General features: G+C 42.2%; 1 protein-coding gene across 1 annotated transcript in view; it reads left to right on the plus strand.

Annotated features, from left to right (window-relative positions):
• Nucleotides 1-16,952, plus strand: part of CCDC148 (coiled-coil domain containing 148) — a 480,287-nt gene extending 463,335 nt beyond the window's left edge. Inside the window, exon 20 of the mRNA XM_060302422.1 lies at nt 16,916-16,952. The gene's annotated coding sequence lies outside the window, so the exon portion shown is untranslated. The remainder of the gene's footprint in view (nt 1-16,915) is intronic.
• The last annotated feature ends 3,408 nt before the right edge of the window (nt 16,953-20,360 follow it).

Below are 20,360 nucleotides of genomic sequence, written 5' to 3' on the forward strand. Positions count from 1 at the left end.
TCTCCATCTGATTCTCACCCTCACTAAAGACATAACAGTAGACACTAGTGTATAGGCTCCAGTTCACGGTCAAACTGTGTCTCACATGGGCAACTCCATATAGCTGACTTCTGGATAATTAGCAGAGATTAATTTGTTTACCATGTAGGATCCACCAAATAAGTCAAATTGAAGTAGAAAGTGTAGCTAACATTTATTAAGCATTTATTATATCCCTAGTACTGAGCAAATTACCTCACGTGTATCTTGTTTAATTCTCAGAGCTGACTTGGGTGGTAGATTGATTTTGCTAAGGCTCCTGGGTTGTATCCTAGGTAAACCAAGAAAAAAGATTTATCGGAAGGCCTCTGGACTGGCTCACAACCAGAAGAGCTGCACAAGTAGGGTTAGGAAAGAGAAGTGACAACAGCTCTGAGGAACTCAGTCTCAGCCCTTAGTGCTTTCCTCAGTCTATGGTGCTGTCGTCAGATAACTATCTAAGCTGCCTTCCACTTCTGTGGGTTTTCACTTGCAATTTGAATTCCAAGCAGAGTTAATCTGACGTTGCTGGGACAAAGCCACTGTCATTGACCCCTGTCTGGGCCAAAGCCCACCTTGCCAGAAGAGCGGGTTCAGTTATGAAAAAAGAGTTAAGAGGAAGAATGGACCAGACCAAAGTGATAATTGCTTCATAAATAATGTTACCTTCATTTTACAGATGGGGAAAAACCACGCCTCAGAGACTTTAAATTTAGTAGCAAGTTGTAAAGCCGTAATCTGAACCCAATTCTGCCCAATCCAGAGTCTCGTTTCTTAACCACTATTCTCATCCCCAAATCTGCCACAGCCCAGGAATCAAAACAGATTCTGAAGCAGTTTCCATGTGACGTTACCTGGAAGATTTGTGGTACTTTTGTGAATGTTGAGACCCAGGAAGGTGTTTTGTACAGTGAGATCTCTCTCTGTTCATTCATTTGGCGAGTACTGTGTGAGCACATGTTGATTGCTAAGCATTGGGAATGCAATGTTAAACAAGGTGGGCACATTTCATAGCTTAAGTCTGGTTGCAAAAAGCAAAAACTCAACTCAAACAAAATTAATCCAAACAGTATTTATTGACTCAAGGGAATGGGCAATCTAAGGGAGAAACAGGCTTCAGCAAAGCTAGATGCAGTGCCATCGGGGCTTCTCTCTCCCTCTCCATTGAAGGCAAAGATAGCCACCAGCATCAGCAGGTCTGCACCATCTCGACCGCCAGCAAAAGCAAGGGAAGAAAACCTCTTTTCTCCCAGCATTTATGGCAATTCTGAAAAAAAATCTGACTGGCCCCTCGTGGATCATGTGCTGAACAACAACTTAGATTGCAATCACTCTGACCAGGTAAATGGTGGACACATTCTGACCTGCTCTTCTGACTCCTGGGTCCATTTCCACGGTGGAATTTGTGGGACCACATGATTGACAGACTCACCAGGATCACGCAGAGTAGGATAAAAGCACTCCGCCCAAATAAAAGAGAGGTGCCGTTGTAGAAAAGGGGGGAAGGGATGGCAGGCAGAAAAAATATCACATTATGTACAAACCATGACTCCCTGCTCTCGTGACCTAGAAACTCTACCTTCTCAAAGCTTTTTCTGTCTCTGCCCGTCATAATCATAGGCACTGGAAGTACAAGCTGATCTTCCCTCTGCAGGGGAAAGTAAAAAAGTATATGAAACCCTTTCTGCAGATCAGCTAGTTAGAAAGGCTGAAAAACAAACCTATACCAGTGCGTTCAAAGTGGAATCTACCAACCAGTGGCAACACCATCACCTGAGAACTTGTTTGAAATGCAGGTCCTTCATCCCTACCTCACCTCATCAATCGGAATTACTTCTATATGATTCTTACACTAATGCCTTGTCTATACTGGAGTCTGCAAAATGAAAGTTCCAGAAGACACTGGGGAAAAGTAAGATCATGTGGGAGAGAAGTAAATCAAAACTAGGATGAAACACAAAAAATAAAAGTATGAAATAAAGGGGAGAAAGGGAGAGGAAGAAAAGCAAAGACATCCACAGAAGTAGAAGCAGCATTTGGATGGACAAGGCATGTTCTCAGGAGTCAGACATAGCTTTCAAGCCTATGGGCTACTTTACCCTCAGGTATCTGAGGGTTTTGTGTAGAAGTGAGGACTCTGCAGCACAAGAGTGGAAAGAGCATGGGCTTAGGAGGCAGAAAGGAGGCCTGGGTGTGAATTCTCATTTTACCACTGATCAGCCTTATGAATTTAGGCAGATTACTCACCCTCTCTGATATCAATCTTCTGATCTGTAAATTGAGCATAATACTTTCCTCACAGTATCCTCCCAGAGGCTTGAGAGAGAAAATGTATGTAAAAAAATACCCAGCAAAATGGTTGTTTATTGTGTTAGTTGCCTCCTGTTTCTCTTAACCCTCTCTGCAGAACTAAGACTAAGAGGTGGAAAGAATTTGGAAAGAGACAGATTGGGACTCAATATTGTAAGGTCGGATCTTAACAAACGGCACCGCGAAACAGAGGAAAGCTTCAAGTGAGCTTTATTAGGGAGCGCTCCCGGGCCAGGTTCACTGGTCCGAGAGAAAGGGGGCCAGAGAAGTCGCGCCCGGGCGAGGGTTGGGCAAGATTTTATTCGGGAAGAAGGGAAAGGGGTGTGGTGAATCTGGGAGGGCGCAGGGTATTCCTTATTTGGTGGTCTTTTCGGGTATCCTGGGGGACCGTTAGTCCCGCCCCTCGAAAGGCCGGAAGGCTGGGCTGGTTTCAAAGTCCCCAGGGCAGTTTCTGGAACTGGGTGGTCGGGAGAATTTCGTTCTGATGCAACCTGTGAATCTGATTGTGTTCCCCTGCCTTGGGCCAGTTGGCCTAACAAATATGAGAAAGGGTTCATATGTTGGAACCCCGACCCCCAATGTGACTGTATTTGCAGATATGGCCCTCATGGAGGTAATTAAGGTGAAATGAGGTTATAAAGCTGGAACCCTGATCCAATAGGATTAGTGACCTTAAAAGAACAGATACCAGAGAACTCGTTCTCTCTCCACCATGTGAGGACGCAGCAAAGAGAGCCGTCACCAGGAACTGATTCCTGCCGGAACCTTGATCTTGGACTTTCAGCTTCCACAGCTATGAGAAAATAAATTGCTGTTGTTTAAGCCACTCGGCCTATGGTATTTTATTATTGCAGCTGAAGCAAACTAAGATTCTCCCCTCACTGGAATCATTAAAACAAGCTGACAGTCACCTCTCAGAGATAGACAGGAACTTTCTGCAGGAGGACAGTGCATGAGAGCAAACGATCCCTAAAAGCCTATCCCAGGGCTTCTCAACCGTGGCTGCACATTAGAATCACCTGGGGAACTTTACTGATGCCCAAGCTCTCCCTCCCAGGCCAATTAAATCAGGATCTCTAGGTGTGTGCATTTTTAGATAGTGTCCCAGGTGATTTTACTGTTCAACCAAGGCAAGGTTGAGAATTACTCCCTTTAGAGATCTGAGACCCTTTCCAGCTCTGAGTTATTATTAATTTATGGAGACTTACATCTGGTGATACAAGAATGGAATGTGCCATGAACCTCATTTTACAGGTACGGGAGAGGGAAGGGATAGAATTGTGAAGGTAAACTCCCATGTCATAAGTGAGCTGATAGTGAAGTTATAATATCATATCTTTCTGTCTGTGACCTTTGGAACCCTCTAGTAAGATGCAAACTACTTTTAGCTGTGTAGTAGAAGTCTCTTGTTTTTGCTGGGCCAGCATCCCTACCCTTGTTTTGGAAGAAGCTTGTCTTTTGGGGGGATTACAACTTCTCAATTCTATGGAGTCTTACTAGGACTGTCAATCACAGGGCCCCCCCGCCCCATGACCCAAACTAAGCCAATCAGACTCTTTCTTCAGGGAGAATGACAGTGGGAATCTAGATTGGTGGGTTGGATTGTTCCCGTGGCGCAACCTAAAGAAACAGCATGTACTCCTTACTAAGATCATGTTGCTCCTTGCTTTCCTTTCTTCCCAAGCCCTGGCTCTCAGCATTTCCTTTAATTATATGAACTATAAAGTCTGCTTCCAACAAATTCTATTTTCCACTTGGTGAGTCAGACCTTCTTTCAGTTGCTTGCATAAGTGGCTCAAAAATTGGTACCGGGAAGTGGACACAGCAAGAACAGGCTTTTAGCTGTGGAAATAGCAGAAGTAGGTAGGTGCAAGGCAGTAGGAATTCCCCGATTCAGTTGAGAAGGTTGAGCCAGTTCTTTTTCTTGAAATTCCCAGCTGTCACATGCACCAATAAATTTTCCTTTTGCTCAATCTAGTTCTGATTAATATAAACTACTTATTCGAGATGCAAGGAGTTACACTAGTAAGATGTTCTTCTTTGTCATTATTTGGGGGATTGGAGGGCTGGGGCTGCCACTGGGTATGCCTGGTAGCACTTTTTTTTAACCCATTAGAGTAGGCTCTGTGCACAGCAAGCCCTGGCCCAAACCAAGCATTTTGCTTTTATAGCCCCCAAACCAATAAATGAGAACAGAAATGTAGGTACAGAAAGAAGTACCCAACCAAACTCCCCATCTTTCTAAGATTACTAGAAAGAGCCTATGGAAAGCAAAAAGGCAGAGCACAACAGGTGAACATCATAATTACGATGATGGCCACCATTTGTTAAGTCCGTACTATGTGCTAGACACTGGGTTTTATGTCATTTAATCCTAGGAGACTGATACTGTTTTGTTTTGTTTTGTTTCTAAGGTTGAGCTGCAGATGCCCAGAATTGAATTGATTCAATCAGTCGTTCTTCCGTTACTGACGTGATATAATCATCTGTCTAGACATGACCCCTCTTTTTTCTTATCTTTTTTATCCCTCATCCTTGAGTGTATCTCATGTGTGTCCTTCCAATCTATTTTCCATAGACTTACAGATCCACAAAAATATGTAGCGTAGTGTCTGCTTTTAAAATGTATATAAATGGATCATACTGCACGTCTCACTCTGCAATTTGCTTTTTTTATACAGCATTAAGTTTCTGAGATCCATCCATGTTGATATATATAGATAGAGCTAGTTCATCTGTTTAAACTGCTCCATTGTATACTATCATAATGATATACTATACCTTACCTATGAATGTTTTCCTAATGGATATCTAGACTGTTGCTAATTCCTGTTGTACAAAGTGCCTCAATGAATAAGCTTGTACACATCTCTCAATGCATTGTGCAGGAGTCTCTCTAGGATTTACCTAGAAGTGGAATTGCTGCACTTTAAGCTTCATGTATTTTCAGTTTTAGTAAATCCTGCCAAATTACTTTACAAAATAGCTTTACTAATTTACACTCCCACCAACAGTATATGAAAGTACTTGGAATAGATACTATTATTATCTCCATTTTGCAGATGAGGAAACATACAAAATGTCCAAAGTTAAGCACTGTATCTATCTGAACTATGTCTGTCTAGTTCCAGAACTACACTATACAATATACACTAAATAACAGTTGGAAATGCAAGTGACAGAACCCCCTAACAGTGGCTTAAGTAATATGGGCATTTATCATCTCACTTAACAAAGATATTAGAGGGAGGTAGTTCCAGAGCAGCTCAGCTGTATCATCAGCAAGATGGACACTTTTTTAATTTCACCATTCTTAGCTGTTGAATTTTCACCCTTATTCTGTCTCCTCTCAGCCCTAGGATGGCTGACATTGCTGACATCACTGCTGAGTTCAGAGCAGGAAAAAGAGGGAAACAATGGCACTATGAAGCTCTGTTCTTGTTCTTATCCTTTTTCTAAGAAAGAAAAATGCCTTCCTTGAATCCCCACTCACCCCAATCTACTTCCTTTTTTGTCTCATTGATCAGAGCCTACTGTTGGACCACCCTTCAGGCAAAATGGAATGAGATTATTATGTCTAGTTTAGATCAACCATGACTCAGCCACTGAGGCTACAGGGAGCGTTTACCTTCCTGGATTTCAAATCATCTCCATGTCTGAAATCTGTTCTGTCAGCAAGAAAGAAAGGCAGTGACTGTTAGGTAGCAACTTGGTTTTTCTTCCATCTCTCTGGCCTTTTTCTTCCTTCAGACTTTTTTGCTGGCTTCTCCTGATCACTCAGATGTTAAATCCTTGCTTTGTCTTGGATCTTTTCTCTTCCCAACATACTTACAAGAAGACCAACAAATGGCCAGCGGGCCAAATTTGAGTTTGTGACCCCAACCGTATACTTTCTCCCTATGCTGAGAGCATCCATCTTCATAGCTTCAATTACCAGTTACATATTGATAACTCCTAAATTTGTATCTTCCTCCTCATTCCTGAGCTTCAGATCCATATGTACCTACTTAGATATTCCTAAGACTCATCAAACTCAACATGTCCAAAACTGAGCTTTTCATCTCCCACCCAAACTCGCTCTTTCTTCTGGTGCATCCTATCTAAGTGAATACCACCCCCTTTCACCAGGTTGCTCAAGTCAGAGCTCTTTGAGACTTCCCACACGAGAGCTCTCAAATTTGTCTGCTTTTCTTCATCTCCACTGCAAACACCTTGATCTGAAACTCTGTTGCTACAGTGTTTGTTGTACAGACCAGAAGCGTGGGCACCTGCCTTGTAAATGCCGATCTTAAGCCCTACCCTAGACCTCCTGAATCAGAATCTGCTTGTTATCAAGGTCCCCAGGGAATTCGTTCCAATTTGAGAAATTCTCATCTTGACTTTTGACAAGACAATATCTGGTCTCGCTGCATCAGTCTCTTGCCCCCTAAAATTCTCTCTCTGTACTGCAAACTGCATAAGTCACTTCCCTCATTGAATTCCATAACTAGCTCCCCATTGCTTTGCAGATAGAAGACAAAAGCTCATAGAATACAAAGCCCTACCGAAGTTCCCCTCCTGCCTAGTTCTGGTTTGCTCTCTGGGCTTCAGCCACATTTGTATTCTTCCAGTTCCTGTGCCAGGCCTCATTTTTCCCCTCAGGGACTTTTTACCTGCTCCTTGGTGCATAGCTAACTCCTACCCCTTCACCTCCTCAGAGAAGCCCCCTCTCTTACAGCCCGTGTGAGGTCAGCCACTCTCGTGCTAAGCTCTCTTTGCACACTGTGCTCCTTCAAAAGTTTATCGTAGTTGTACTTAAATAATGGAGCGTGTGTGTTTCATTGTTTAATAGCAGTCTGCCTCCATTGAATTGAAGCGCTCAGGGACTGCCACAGCTCTTGCATTGTTACATCCTTCCAGCGCCTAGCACAGTGCTTGATACATGTTACACATCAATGAGTAGCTGTTGACTTGATGAATATGAATGAATAATCATCCCCAGGGAGCTGTCCTGGCTCAGGGTGGCCTTGCTTTCTTAGTTCAACAGGAATCAAGAATCTGAAAAAGACTGAGGAGGGCCAAGGGAGTATAATTTGGCCACCAGCAAGCAAATTAGGATGAAAATGTCCAATTCTGACAGATGTACCCTGTGCACGTGCTGAAAAGAAAACAGAAGCAGCTCGCCTCAGAGTGATGGTAAACAGTTTGTTCCCTGGCCAGTACCCTCCACCTCAATACACTCCGAAGCTGACCTTTGGAAGGACTTTTGTATAGTGGGAGGTCTCTTTTAACCTCCAGTGAATAAGGGTGTGAAGTGGTGTTTGCTTTTTTCCCTTTGTTCTCTGGCTAAGAAAAGTCTGGAGGCGGTTGAGTGAGGCTTAGTAATACAATTGCCTTCCCTTTCAAATGCTAAAAAGGGTTTTTGCTCCTGGTTTAGTATAATCTGAGCCTTGTAGAGGTCTGGAAGGGATCCACCCCCCTTCCTTTTGGCATCTTATTTCCTCGAGGCTAGGGACAACTTCACAATTAATAGAAAAACGAAAGCCGTAATAGTCAATATTGCCCTCCAAGCATCTCTGTGTGGTGAGCAGGCGTAGGAGAGTTAATCACTAAAATGACAGGGAAGGCCTCCAGGAGAAATGCAGGATGTATACAGTCCCACTGTCCTGGATCTGGCTAGAGATCCTGGCATCCGTGGCATTCTCTTCCAGAGGGAGCTGGAATCAGAGGTTGGCTGTTATCACAGCCTTTTAACTCCCATACAGGTGTGGATCTGGGGCTTGGGGGAGCACAGTGTTTATACAACTTGGAGGGCTCTCTTTAAGAAAGAACACAAAACTATGAATACAGTTAGATTTGAGGCTTTGAAAAGAACAACTGAGGGTCATCATTGGCTTCGTGATACCGTTACCCCAAAACAGGGTTCGCCTCCTGTTGGGTGTCGAGCCAAAAGACACAGCGAAGCCAAAGATCAGAAGGAAGGGCTTATTTCTTGCAGCAAGTAAGGAGGACACTGGAGACCTTTCCCAAAGCAATGTCTCCCTCAACTGCAAAGTTGGGGGAGTTTTAAGCTAAGGGTACATGCGTATCCATGAAGAGGGTTGGGGAGGTTTAGGTATATTCATAAAGGGCTTGAGAATTCAGCTTAGAATTGGGGCAAAGGTCGGCAGAATCCAGGCTTTAGTTGATTGAAGTCACAAGGGTCAGAAAAGGTCAGTGTCATCATATCTTAGGTTCTGACCAGCCTGGGGTCTCAGCATGTAGTTACCATCCTCTACCTGGGTGGGAGCCTTAGTTCCTGCAGAACTCAAAACTATGCATCAGATTGTGATGTATATCCCTTGAGGAGTAACTAGGACTCTTTTATTGCTGAACTATTGTTTCCTGACTGCTTTTCCTTTGTTCCTGTATTCCCTCACTTCCCTTCCCATCATTAATTGCTGAGACCTGTTCAAAGGCAAGCATTGTGGTCAGGCTTGGAAAACAAAATGGCTTAGGCCAAAAATGGCTTCTCTTATGTCAAGAAAACTGCCTGGTTCTCTTTCTCCAGGGACCCTCTCTACTCTTTCTGCTTACAGGACCTCTGCTTCTGCCCCCTAGCAAAGTATACTAGAAAAGCTGAGGCTTGCAAGCCCTTGGACAAGTTATTCCCTCCCTAGAACCTTAATTGGGTAATCTGTAAAATGGGACCCTCTATATATAGAATTGACGGGCGGGAAAGACACATGAGAGAAAAGAAAGTATACCTAGTGTTTGATTGGAGGTACTTAATTAAAATGCCATTTTGGAGACCTCCTCTCTGGGAAGTTATGGATCCGTTCTGGGCTAGCTTCTCCTCTTCCTTGTCTCCTTTAGCTTTATTGAAGTTTTTTCAGGTATTATTGTAATCCACCTAGAATATATATTATTAGTTTGAGACTTAGCAGAAGTTCCCAAACTGGTAGCTGAAGTCAATACATTTTTTTGGAGATCGCAAGGATTTCTAACAAGTTTAATTTGTTTTACTTTTTAAAGAGCCAGTCCAAGGTAGTTGTTGCTATTGTTTTCTGTTGGGGCTTGTTTAATTTCATGTGTTGTTTAATTTTTTTGCCACTGTGCAAAAGGTAATCCAAAGGTCAGTCTGGTGTGTGGTATGTGGTGTGGTATGTGTATGCGTGCGTGTGTGTGTGTGTGTGTGTGTGTGTACAGGCTGTGAATCATATTGTTTACCATCCCTAACGTCTGCCATCCCTCACCAGCTCCATGTTTATAATCCTGAAGACATCTGAGTTTATCATAAGTCAAAATCAGCTAGTAAATCTTCAGAGAAATGGAAAAAGAAGAAGGAAAATAAAAGGACACTGATGTGAAATCATAGGTCACAAGTAGGTCAATAGTACTGGGGTTAGTTGGGGAGTCCCTGGCCTTGTACTACCTTGTTCAACCCCCAGCCTTGCCACTTACCAGTTTTTAACCTATAACTATATTCATTTGAACTTTTAAAATTTCACTTTGCTCATCTGTAAAACTGGGATATTTATAGGACTTTCCTTAGAGGTTCACTGTGAGGATTAAATGAGAAAATCCTCTCAATGTGCAAAGAATAGTAATTGGAATAGGGTAAACCCTCAATAAATGGTAGTTATCATGAAGAGCACGTCCTGTATAGCCTATATTGTGCCTTATATACGTCACCTCATGTTCACAACAGTGGGAGGTTAAATGACCTGCCCGAAATGGGGAAATGCAGTTTAGACAAGAACCTAGTTTTAACAAGTCTCCATTCACTGCTCTTTACCAAATCAAAGACCCATGGGTTTGTAAGATGAATGCCTATTTCCAAGTATTAAAATGTGGGGAAAACTATGTTTCTCAGAAATGAAATATGGTAGTGCTCTTTCCACCACACTACATCTTGCATCTCTCCCCCCAATTTCTCTCCATTAAAACTGTTAAAAGTTAAGCTGAGATATATTAAAATTTTTAAGAGTTTATTTGAGCAAAAATTGATTTGCATCTGGCAGCATCCAATCTAGCAGATAGAAAGGAGCTCCAAGGAGCTGTACCAAATGAAAAAGACTTTTTTAGGCAGAAAGGAGCGGGCCTTTTTTATTAGGCAAAAAAGTGGGTTGGTTATCGCAAGGTTACTTTCTTTAGGGGACGGCAGGGATCTATAAAGCAGATTACCTAACTAGCGACGATCAGAGATTCCTGATTGGTTTAAAATTCCATTTCTGGTAGAGCAGAAACTGTAATTCAGTTAAGTCTCAGTTGGGTGACGTGGGGCTTAGCCTAAGTGACTCCATTTTGGGCCATTAGTCTTGTTCTTTTTTTAAATAGCACATTGTTCAATAGTATATGCGCCCATTTCCGGCATTATTTATTAGCTGGATTGCATACAGAGACATCAGTGTTACATATAGGGACATCAGTGTGGGGTCCTGTAGAGTTCTCATTGTACCCTCCATTGTTATCACTTTTTTTTTTTTTTTTTTTTTGCGGTACGCGGGCCCCTCACTGCTGTGGCCTCTCCCATTGCGGAGCACAGGCTCTGGATGCGCAGGCTCAGCGGCCATGGCCCACGGGCCCAGCCGCTCCGTGGCATGTGGGATCTTCCCGGACCGGGGCACGAACCCGCGTCCCCTGCATCGGCAGGCCAACTCTCAACCACTGCGCCACCAGGGAAGCCCCATTGTTATCACTTTTAAGATGTGATCCAGATACACGGCAGATCAGGCTGGCAAGGCCACATTTTTCCTATCTCAGGAAAACTACTAGGCAACTTTGTGGTGATGTACAAAAGTGTATCCTAATCCAAGTTTTAAACTGATAAACTCTGTAGGGCACTTTGGCTGAGGCTGGGGAGCCCTGGATGTGGAAATCCCCTTGTGGGAAACACATGATGTAAGAAATAAACATGTTGTTTGGGATGGAGGAACCAAGTCCACCTGCAAATTCTTTAGCACAACAGCTTTGAGACTTCAGACAAATGACATTGTCTATAAAATGACACCAATAATCCCACCCTGCCTACTTCTGAACATCAGAGTGAGGATCCAAGAGATAACGCATGTGAACTATAATGTGTGTGGATGTGTGATACAGATGTAACCTTTATTAATGTAATTGTTCATTGCTATAGCTTGTTATTTTTAGGGGAAATGAGATGGTGGGAGTTGGACAAGTTACATATAGAAAAGGTACATGCATATATGATTGTGTGTGTATTCTGAAAAGCCTAGACGGGCATATGTCAAATTGTTTATTGTGATGGGGTTTTCTTTTCTTTTGGCCATGCAGCTTGTGGGATCTTAGTTTCCCCACTAGGAATCGAACCTGGGCCCTCGGCAGTGAGAGTGCAGAATCCTAACCCCTGGACTGCCAGGGAATTCCCCAGGGAGGGTTTTCATATTTACTTCTATGTTTGTGGATTGTTTGAATGATTTTTACAACAAACGTGTATTTTTATAACACTTCTATTTCAATAAATTCCTCAAAAGCAACAAAGAACCCCTGTGCTAAACAGAAGTTCTTTCAAAAGCTATGATTTGGACAAATTGAATCCATTTTAACACATCTTATTCTAGACCCCTACCCCACCCCCAATATGTTATCAGACCATGTGAAAACCAGCCCCTACTCCCCTGCTTCTCTTTAAATTCTACAGCCTGATATTTGGTTGTTGTTGGTTTTATTAGATATCTAAATATCTATAGATAGATATTTAGTTAGATACCCTCATGTAAGATTGTAATACTGATTTTCATACCACTGAATACCAACATTTATAATCCAAAGGGATCCAATTAGAGCAGAGAATCAGCAATTTCCTCAAATCGGAAGCACAACATCTCTTAAATTAAAAGTTTCCCATAGAGTTCCCTGGTGGTCTAGTGGTTGGGATTTGGTGCTTTCACTGGTGTGGCCTGGGTTCTGTCCCTGGTCTGGGAACTACGATCCTGCAAGCAGCGCAGCAGGGTCAAAAAAAAAAAAAAAGTTTCCCATAAAAGATTAAGACAAAATTTACCTTTTAGGAAAACTGAAATATGTAATTTCACCTCAGTGGCCAGTCTTTGTCTGGCTCTTTTGCTAGTCAGACTTCTTCCTCTCATTTTAGAAATGGTAACATGTTTATAGCTCTGTCTTCAGACCAACCGACTCTCTAACGGACTTTTCTCTAGAGATCTCCTCCATTCCTCGATTCCCCATGTATCTAGTACTATCTCTTTGCATATAAATTCCAAATATTTTTCTCTAGCCAAACCACCCTTTTTTGTTTCTATAAAGGTTTTAAAATTATCAGGTCAATTTGGGTTCATTGCTGGTATCTCAACCCAAACAAACTGAAAGCCAAATTAATCTTTTTTTTTTTTTCCCACACCATAATTCTCCCCAGTAAACCAGGGCTGGCCAAGACTGTCATTTATCTTTAACTTCCCCCTTCTCTGTGCCCCTCTTCCCCACAATGCTTTGCTTAGATTTTTATGACATCCTTTGCTTTTTCCCATGTCTACTCCCAGCTCCTGGTTCAGGCTTTTGCTTTCGCAAAAAGCAATGTGAGTGAAGAGAGACGAGCAACGGGAGGTCAGGAAGCCCTCACAATGGGACTAGCATGTGACTCAGAACTTGAAAGGTTTTCTCCTTAAGTGGAAAAAGTTATTCCAGAATAATGGAACAGCATCAATAGAGGCACCCCAGGCACAGAAATGCCTGGCATCATTAAAGAAAGGCAAGGAAGATGGTGGGGCTTTCAGGATGGGTATGTATAGATATTCTCAGGGATCAGGCTGGTTACGTATGTTCATTCCTGGAAGACTTTGAATTTCAATCTGTAAGTAGTGGAAAAATACAGACTTATGTGGCAAGAAAACCTGTTATAAAACTGTGTGATAGTTAAGGGGACAAATCATGCAAGCATTGATTATGGCAATAGGAATTGATACACAACATATTGAACTCTTAGAATCGATTGTTTGAGTGACTAGTTGCTCGTGGGAGCAGAAAGGGTGGGAGATGAAGGTGCCAGAGATGACTGAGTTTAGTAGCCTGGGTGTTTAGAAGCATGCCTTGCCTTGAGGAGAAATGCAAATTAAGCTTTGGGCTTGTGAATGACAGTCAAGCTCAGTTTTAGCCATGTAGAGTGTGATGTGTCGGTGAGATATACAGGTGGAGGTGTCCGAAACACCCTATTACCTCTGTGAGGATGATCGCCTAGGAAATCTATTCCTGGCTCCCTGTTGGATATATGGCTTTTATTTATATGTTCCATCAACACAGAGACAACCTGTATAGTGCTGAACCCATCATGATTCATTCGCCACAAGCCACTTTCACCTTCCCACTGCCCCATGTTGGTTAATGATGTTTTCATCTCCTAGACTCCCTTGTCTACTACCTGTGGGTTGTTTTCAATTCCTGTCTCCTCTGATGCTCATATTTATTTAGGCACCAAATTGTACTGATTTTTCTTTTACAGTGTCTCTCATGTCCACATGTCTTCTGCCTCTTCTAACTCTTTAAATTGCCTAATTGCCTGGTCCTTATTTTTTGTAGCATAATACCCACCTTTTGATGAGACCCTTGCCTCCAGAATGTTTCCTAACAACCCATTCTGTCTACCACAATAAGGTTACTCTTCCAAAAACCCTAAACTGATCTTTTCACTCCCTTTCTCACAACTTTTGATTGACTTTCTGTCATCAACAAGAGAAAGTTCAAATTCCTTAATATTATAAAATTCATAATATATCTACTCTAGCATTCTCTCCAGCCAAACCGATCTATTTACCATCTGGGAACCTATTTTTCTCTCTCCCAGCCTTGCTTTATTGCTTGCAGTTTTATTGGAGTTCACGGAGAGTGAAAGATAAATTTATAGAAATACCTTGAAGTGTAAGAAGAGAGGGGCTTGGTATTCTGGCAGAGTCTCAAATGGGGCTCCACTGAATACACCCAGCTACCCTGGCATGCTGGTGGGCTCCAATTACAGACCTAAAGTCTAGGGAAGGGAAGGAAAAGAGAAAAGAAGAGGAAATGAGAAAAGAAGGGAAGGAAGAGGATATACAGGAAAGAGAGGTGTAGGAGTTAGCCAGGAATGGCACAAATATCAGAGTGCAAAATAACAGTCTTCATAAACTTAAAAGTGATTATCCTCTTATCTCTGAGCTTCTCAAGGGCAGAAACCAGGTCTGATTTTCTTTGTCTCCCAGCACCCAGCACAAAGACTGACACATAGATGCTGCTCTGTCAAGAATTCTTACATGAATTGTCAGCAATTCTTGTCTTCTTCATTGAAAAGGTCTCCGTTCCTTCACTATCCCCCTCAGGTTGTATTTTGCAATCATGTACCTTTTCTAAGATGTCCAGAACAATATTGAAGAAAAAAAAAAGAGCACTTGAAAAAAGAGTTTTTTAAAATATGGCATATAATGGGAAAAATGATTTACCCCAACCTAGTCTTATTTTTTCATATATTTCCAGAAACATACTCGATTTTCTGTCTCATTTCCAGCAGCTTATGAGTAACTTTAACCATTAACTCTTTCCAGCGACAATCATTCATTGTTAGCCACTGCCCTTGTTATGCTGGTATATAATGTTTTCCCTCTTAATAAACATATTACTCTGTGCTAGTTGCTAATGACGTTCATTCTCTCTGACTCCACCTCTTCTCCATCTTGCCAGACCATTTGGAATTCTAATCCTGTCCTGGATGCCCGCCTTCCTAACTGACGATGGGTGTCATCTGCTAACAGCATGTATCATCTGTCAGCTCTAGGAGCTTATTTTCTGTTCTATCCATGTAAATCATTGATGAAATATTAAAGAATCAGTCCCAGAATAGGGTCCTGTGGGATATGGTTTCTAATATCCCTGAGTTTGACGTGAGTGCCATTGATAGCGAGCTCGTAAGACTACCTACCACAGAGCCACACTTCCCCCAATGTGTTGATTGAATGCAGTCTTGGGGAAGATAACTAAGTCTTTCTGGGGCCAAAGAGCTATGGAGAAGTTTAGGGAGAAACTTAACATACTGACTGCCCACTTTTCTGCTAGGTACTTTACGTATATTAATTTAATCAATCCTTTCACAACTCTGTAAGGCAGTAAAGGGTAGTGGTTAACACCATGGATTCTAAGGTTGAACTGCCTGATGTTGCATTTTCACTCCATCAGTTTCTAGCTTTCTGACTTGGTAAGATTTTTTTTTTTGCGGTACGCGGGCCTCTCACTTGTTGTGGCCTCTCCCCTTGTGGAGCACAGGCTCCGGACGCGCAGGCTCAGCGGCCATGGCTCACGGGCCCAGCCGCTCCGCGGCATGTGGGATCTTCCTGGACCGGGGCATGAACCCGTGTCCCCTGCATCGGCAGGCGGACTCTCAACCACTGCGCCACCAGGGAAGCCCTGACTTGATAAGATATTGAAATTTTCTGTGCTTTAGTTTTATCCTCTGAAAAATAAGGATAGAATTCACCTCAGAGGATTGTTTTGAGGATTCCATTGCACATAAAGCACTTAAATAGTCCCTGACACATAGAGAATCTTCTACAAATCTTGGCTGTTATTATCCCAGACTAAAATTGAAGAAACTGAGTTGGTATGCAGCAGAGTCAAAATCTGAGGCCCTGGGGTGTCTGACTCCAATTCTTAACCTCTTTCTACTCTAATGTGCAGACTTTTAAATTTGTATCCCACAAATTTCCAAAAGAGAGTTCAGATGAAAATGGCCATAGCAATCAGAAATGCATTCGATTTTATACCAAAACCTCATAATTTAAGCTGATACTTTTTGGTAGGGAGGTGTTTATATTTGATTAAAATCTTTTTAAAAGAGAAGTTATTTTATAAGAAAAAAAATCAACCTAAGTTTAAGATTATAAAATATTAGGTTTGAAAAACTATAGGGATCATCTATTTCAAACTACTAGCTAATAAGAGACTCTTTGGGAGTTTTTTTTTTTTCTTTTTACATTTTTTTCCCTAATAACATAAGTGGTAAATGTTTGAAGTAGAAAACTTGGAAAACCCTGAGAAGCCCAGCAGAGGAAATTACCCATAATTCAAACACTCATGGTAATCACTATTAATGTTTTCTTATATGTACTCTTTAGTGTTATTTTTCTGTACATAAATTTTCTTTACAAAATGGTAACACAATATATATGCTATTTTAGTAGCCTGTTTTTTTCACTTAGTGATAGATTATAAGCATTTCTAACATCATTATTTTATTGATCTGTAAAATCTGTAAAAAATAAATCATGGGAGAGTACCATAAATAATCTAACTAATCCCCTATTGTTGGACATGTAGGTTGATCCTATTTTCTTTCCTACTATTATAAATAAAACTGTCATGAAGAATCTTGTATTATGTTGTTGCATAATTCTCTCATTATGCACAAATCCTTTTTATCCTTAACAGATGGTTAGCCAGCCTCTGTTTGATCACTTCCAGTAACAGGGAGCTCACTTCTTTGCCAGACAGCTCATTCCATTTATGGACAACTCTAATTGTTAGAAAGTTCTTTATTTTTAACCAAAATCTGTTCTCCTTAACTTACACTCATTGATTCTAGTTTTGTGGTCTGGAATTACCCAAAGCAATCTTTCCTTTTTGTACTTGGCAGCCCATCAAATACACGAAGAAGACCATAATGAAACTCCGTAAGTATTCTCTTCCTGAAGATAAATATCCATGCTTATGAGTCTTATGATAAAAAAGGATAAGGAATTGGTAGCAGTAGGGGGTTCCTCATATAGGATATAAATTTGGTAACATCATATTTCCCTTCTTGCTGTGGCCTCCTGGAAGCTCAGAGCCTTATTGGTTGTCCCATCTTTGTAACAGTATGACCTTATCACCTCCATATATGTGCGCTCTTTTCCCTTTGGTCTAATCATCCTATTTTGCCTGTATTTTTCCTGGCTGTTATTTTTCCTTAAAAAATTTTTTTTTAACTGAAGTATATATCTCTGTAACCTCTGTACCTCTACGGTACAAGGTGTATCATAATCAAATAAGTTTCTCTATTTCCTTTAGCCATTCTTTGTATGAAATTAGTTGATCACTTTTGTTCCCTCTCGCCATTTAATATACATTCAAGTCTTTTACTCCCAAAAGCTACCAGAATAATGGAATAGTTTCAATTCCCTGCCCCTTTGCTCTGGTGGAGAAGCTTAATGGAATGGGAAGATAGAAAACATAATCTCAATCCTACTGAATCATTAATAGCTTCTATCAAATTCACACTATCTCCTCTGTCATCCAGCACCATTTTCTGCTCTTGAAAGAGCTTAGAATGCATATCTCACCAGCCTTCAGAGCAGTGATTAACATGCGTATGCCACGGCAGGGTTGACAAACCTTTCCATACCCACAAGAGGATGGATAATCCTCTCTGCAGCACCTCTGAGAGGATGGTAGTATTGTCCTCATCTTACCCTAAGGGAATAGAGGCTCCCAGAGGTGAGACTTGAACCCAGGTCCTCTAACTCTGAATCTGAGAGCCCAGCGCCGCCCCTGAAGCACACTGACTTCAGAAGAGCTCTGGCCTGGCCCGGACCACAAGGATTCCACTACTGTTGGACGGGAGGCAGGCGACTCTGCGTGTTCCTCCTTTTATTCGGAATCCAGCTCTGATTATCCTCTTCCCACAGAGAGAAGCGTGGTGGCTGCCAGTTGCATATGGCTTGACGAAGATAGGAGAGGACATAAAGGCGGCCCCCCTCCTCCCTGTGCTCCCGGATGAGAATCGAGCAGATTGTTTCCTATTTGGAGGAAGTGGATGTGAGAAACCTAAGGCAGCAGGCAAACCTCAGACGAGTGAGAATAAAAAATACTCCCATGACCCCCTTGCGAGGTTTTGCCTGGAGGAGCCAGGTATGAAGGCACCAGGCTGTCTGTGGGCCAGAGAGCTAGAATGTTTCTGCCCCAGGAGCTTCCTTCCTGATTATCCCCTCCTGAAGAGAGGCTGTGATTGCCTTCGGCCTCCCTGGAAGACCTCCGCGCTGGCAGGCTGGCCTGGTGTAACAGCTCAGAGTTGAAACCCTCTTAAAAATAGCTGTTCCCTTCTGGGTTTAGCAACTCACACTTGAAAAGCTCTTTATTCTTTATAATGAATAGAGAGCAGGGACTTTTCATTGAAGAAGAAGAGCTATAGCACAAAATAAAGGCAGGCTGAGGGTAGTTATTCTTTTGAAGTGGTGGACAGAGAGGAGGACCTCAGCACTCAGCTTTCACAGGTACCAACCCTTTCCTTGGATTATTCCTGGAATAGAGGCGTAGAGAGGCTTTCGAGCAGCTCTTGCTGTCAAAAGCCCGTGTGTGGTGGGCAGTATTTTAGGTGACAGCACTAGCTAGAGACCAGCCAAGCAGCCTGAAGCTGAAATTTCAATCTAATTAATTGGCTGAAGAAGCAAAAGACCTGAAGGCAAGGTTTAACTCTTTGCTACCCAAGCCTCTAAGGCTCGTGTCCATACCCTGGAAGGACTGAGAAGGGCTGAAAATAAAAGGATGGGAATGGGAGTTGAGGAAGCTGATGCCTACCTTGGTGGGAAGAAGTACTGTTAGGTGTGTGATGGGGAATCTTGTTGGCCAGAAAGGCCAGATTCCTCAATTATGTCTTTTCCAGAAAGAAAAAGGAGTTCAGATGGAGAAATGAGGTAAAACTCTTAGTCTACAATGTCAAGTCTTGTTTCTAAGTAATGTATTTTCTTTAAGTCAAATGAAATGCAGCTTTCAGGATCCCATTGAGCCGGTGAGAAATTCAATCTCAGCTATTATTTGTAACTTCAGTTATAAGCATCTGGGAGGCATATGTGTTGCATGAGCAAGAGGGGTAAGACATCTGAATCAGGTGGTGTAATTAAAGCTAGTCATTAGGCAAAAGACTTCAAGTCACACTGTCTTACAATAAGAAGTTTATTTCTTACCCAGTCTAACGTGGATGGTTCTCGGTCAGGAAGCCATCCTGGGCAGCTCTCCTTAGGCGGTACCTCAGGGGTCTGGGCTCCCTTCCATCATGGGCTCTTCCAGTCATTGTCTAGGCTTCACAGTCCTTTGTTTTCTGCCACTCAGACCAGAAGGGCGTTGGAGGTGGCAATGGAGAGATCATAAGGACATCTTTAAGAGCCAGGCCTAAAAGCGGTGTACATTACTTCAGTCCCCATTGCATTAGCCAGACTTTGTCACTTGGCTCCTATTAGATGCAAGGGGGCTGGCAGAGAAATAGAGTTGACCCGTGTGCCTGGGAAGGAGGGGCAAAGTAGATTCTGATGAAACTTAGGAATCTCAACCAAAATATCTAATTTTCAGGCCATATGGTTCTTTCTGTTATTCTCTCTGTTTATCCCCACGTGGTCCAAAGAAGGCTGGTGCTCTCTGTTGCAGTGGGATTTTTTTGTTTTTTGTTTTTTTGCTACTTTTCCCATATAATTTTTTAAAGTTGATATGTTGTATTTTCATTTTTATTCAGTTCAAGAAATTTTCTTTTTTGGGCCATGCAGCATGGGGGATCTTTGTTCCCCAACCAGGGATCAGACCCTCACCCCCTGCAGTGGAGTCCTAACCACTGGACCGCCAGGGACCCCCTGGGGTTTTTTCATATTTACTTCTATGTTTGTGGATTGTTTGAATTATCTTTACAACAAACATGTATTTTTATAATATTTTGATTTCAATAAAGTCGCAGCAGTGGGATTTAATGAGGCTGGAAGCCATACCCTTCGTGGTCTTGCCACTTCTCCTGGTAAGGGGCATCATGGACCCATCCAATTCTAATAACCCTTCTCTCTCTAAGGAAATCTATTTCTCCTTCTCTCTGATCTTCCTGTAGAACTCCTAGTACCGCCTCTTCAACATGCTCAGCCTTTCACGGAAGATAAGAAGGAAAATTATCCTGAAACAGCTTTAGGTTCAGCCAACGAAAGACCCAGTAACCGAACCACCTTTTTAGTATGAAGGGAGGAGAAAAATACAGAGAGCACAACACAGATCTGTATTTCCATAAATCAGCATGCCACAAAGTGCGTGAGCCCCTGGCATTCGTGAGGCATCTGACTCAAGACCTTCAA

This window comes from Globicephala melas, chromosome 7 (genome assembly GCF_963455315.2).
Source record: "Globicephala melas chromosome 7, mGloMel1.2, whole genome shotgun sequence".
In the NCBI taxonomy this organism is placed as follows: Eukaryota; Metazoa; Chordata; class Mammalia; order Artiodactyla; family Delphinidae; genus Globicephala; species Globicephala melas.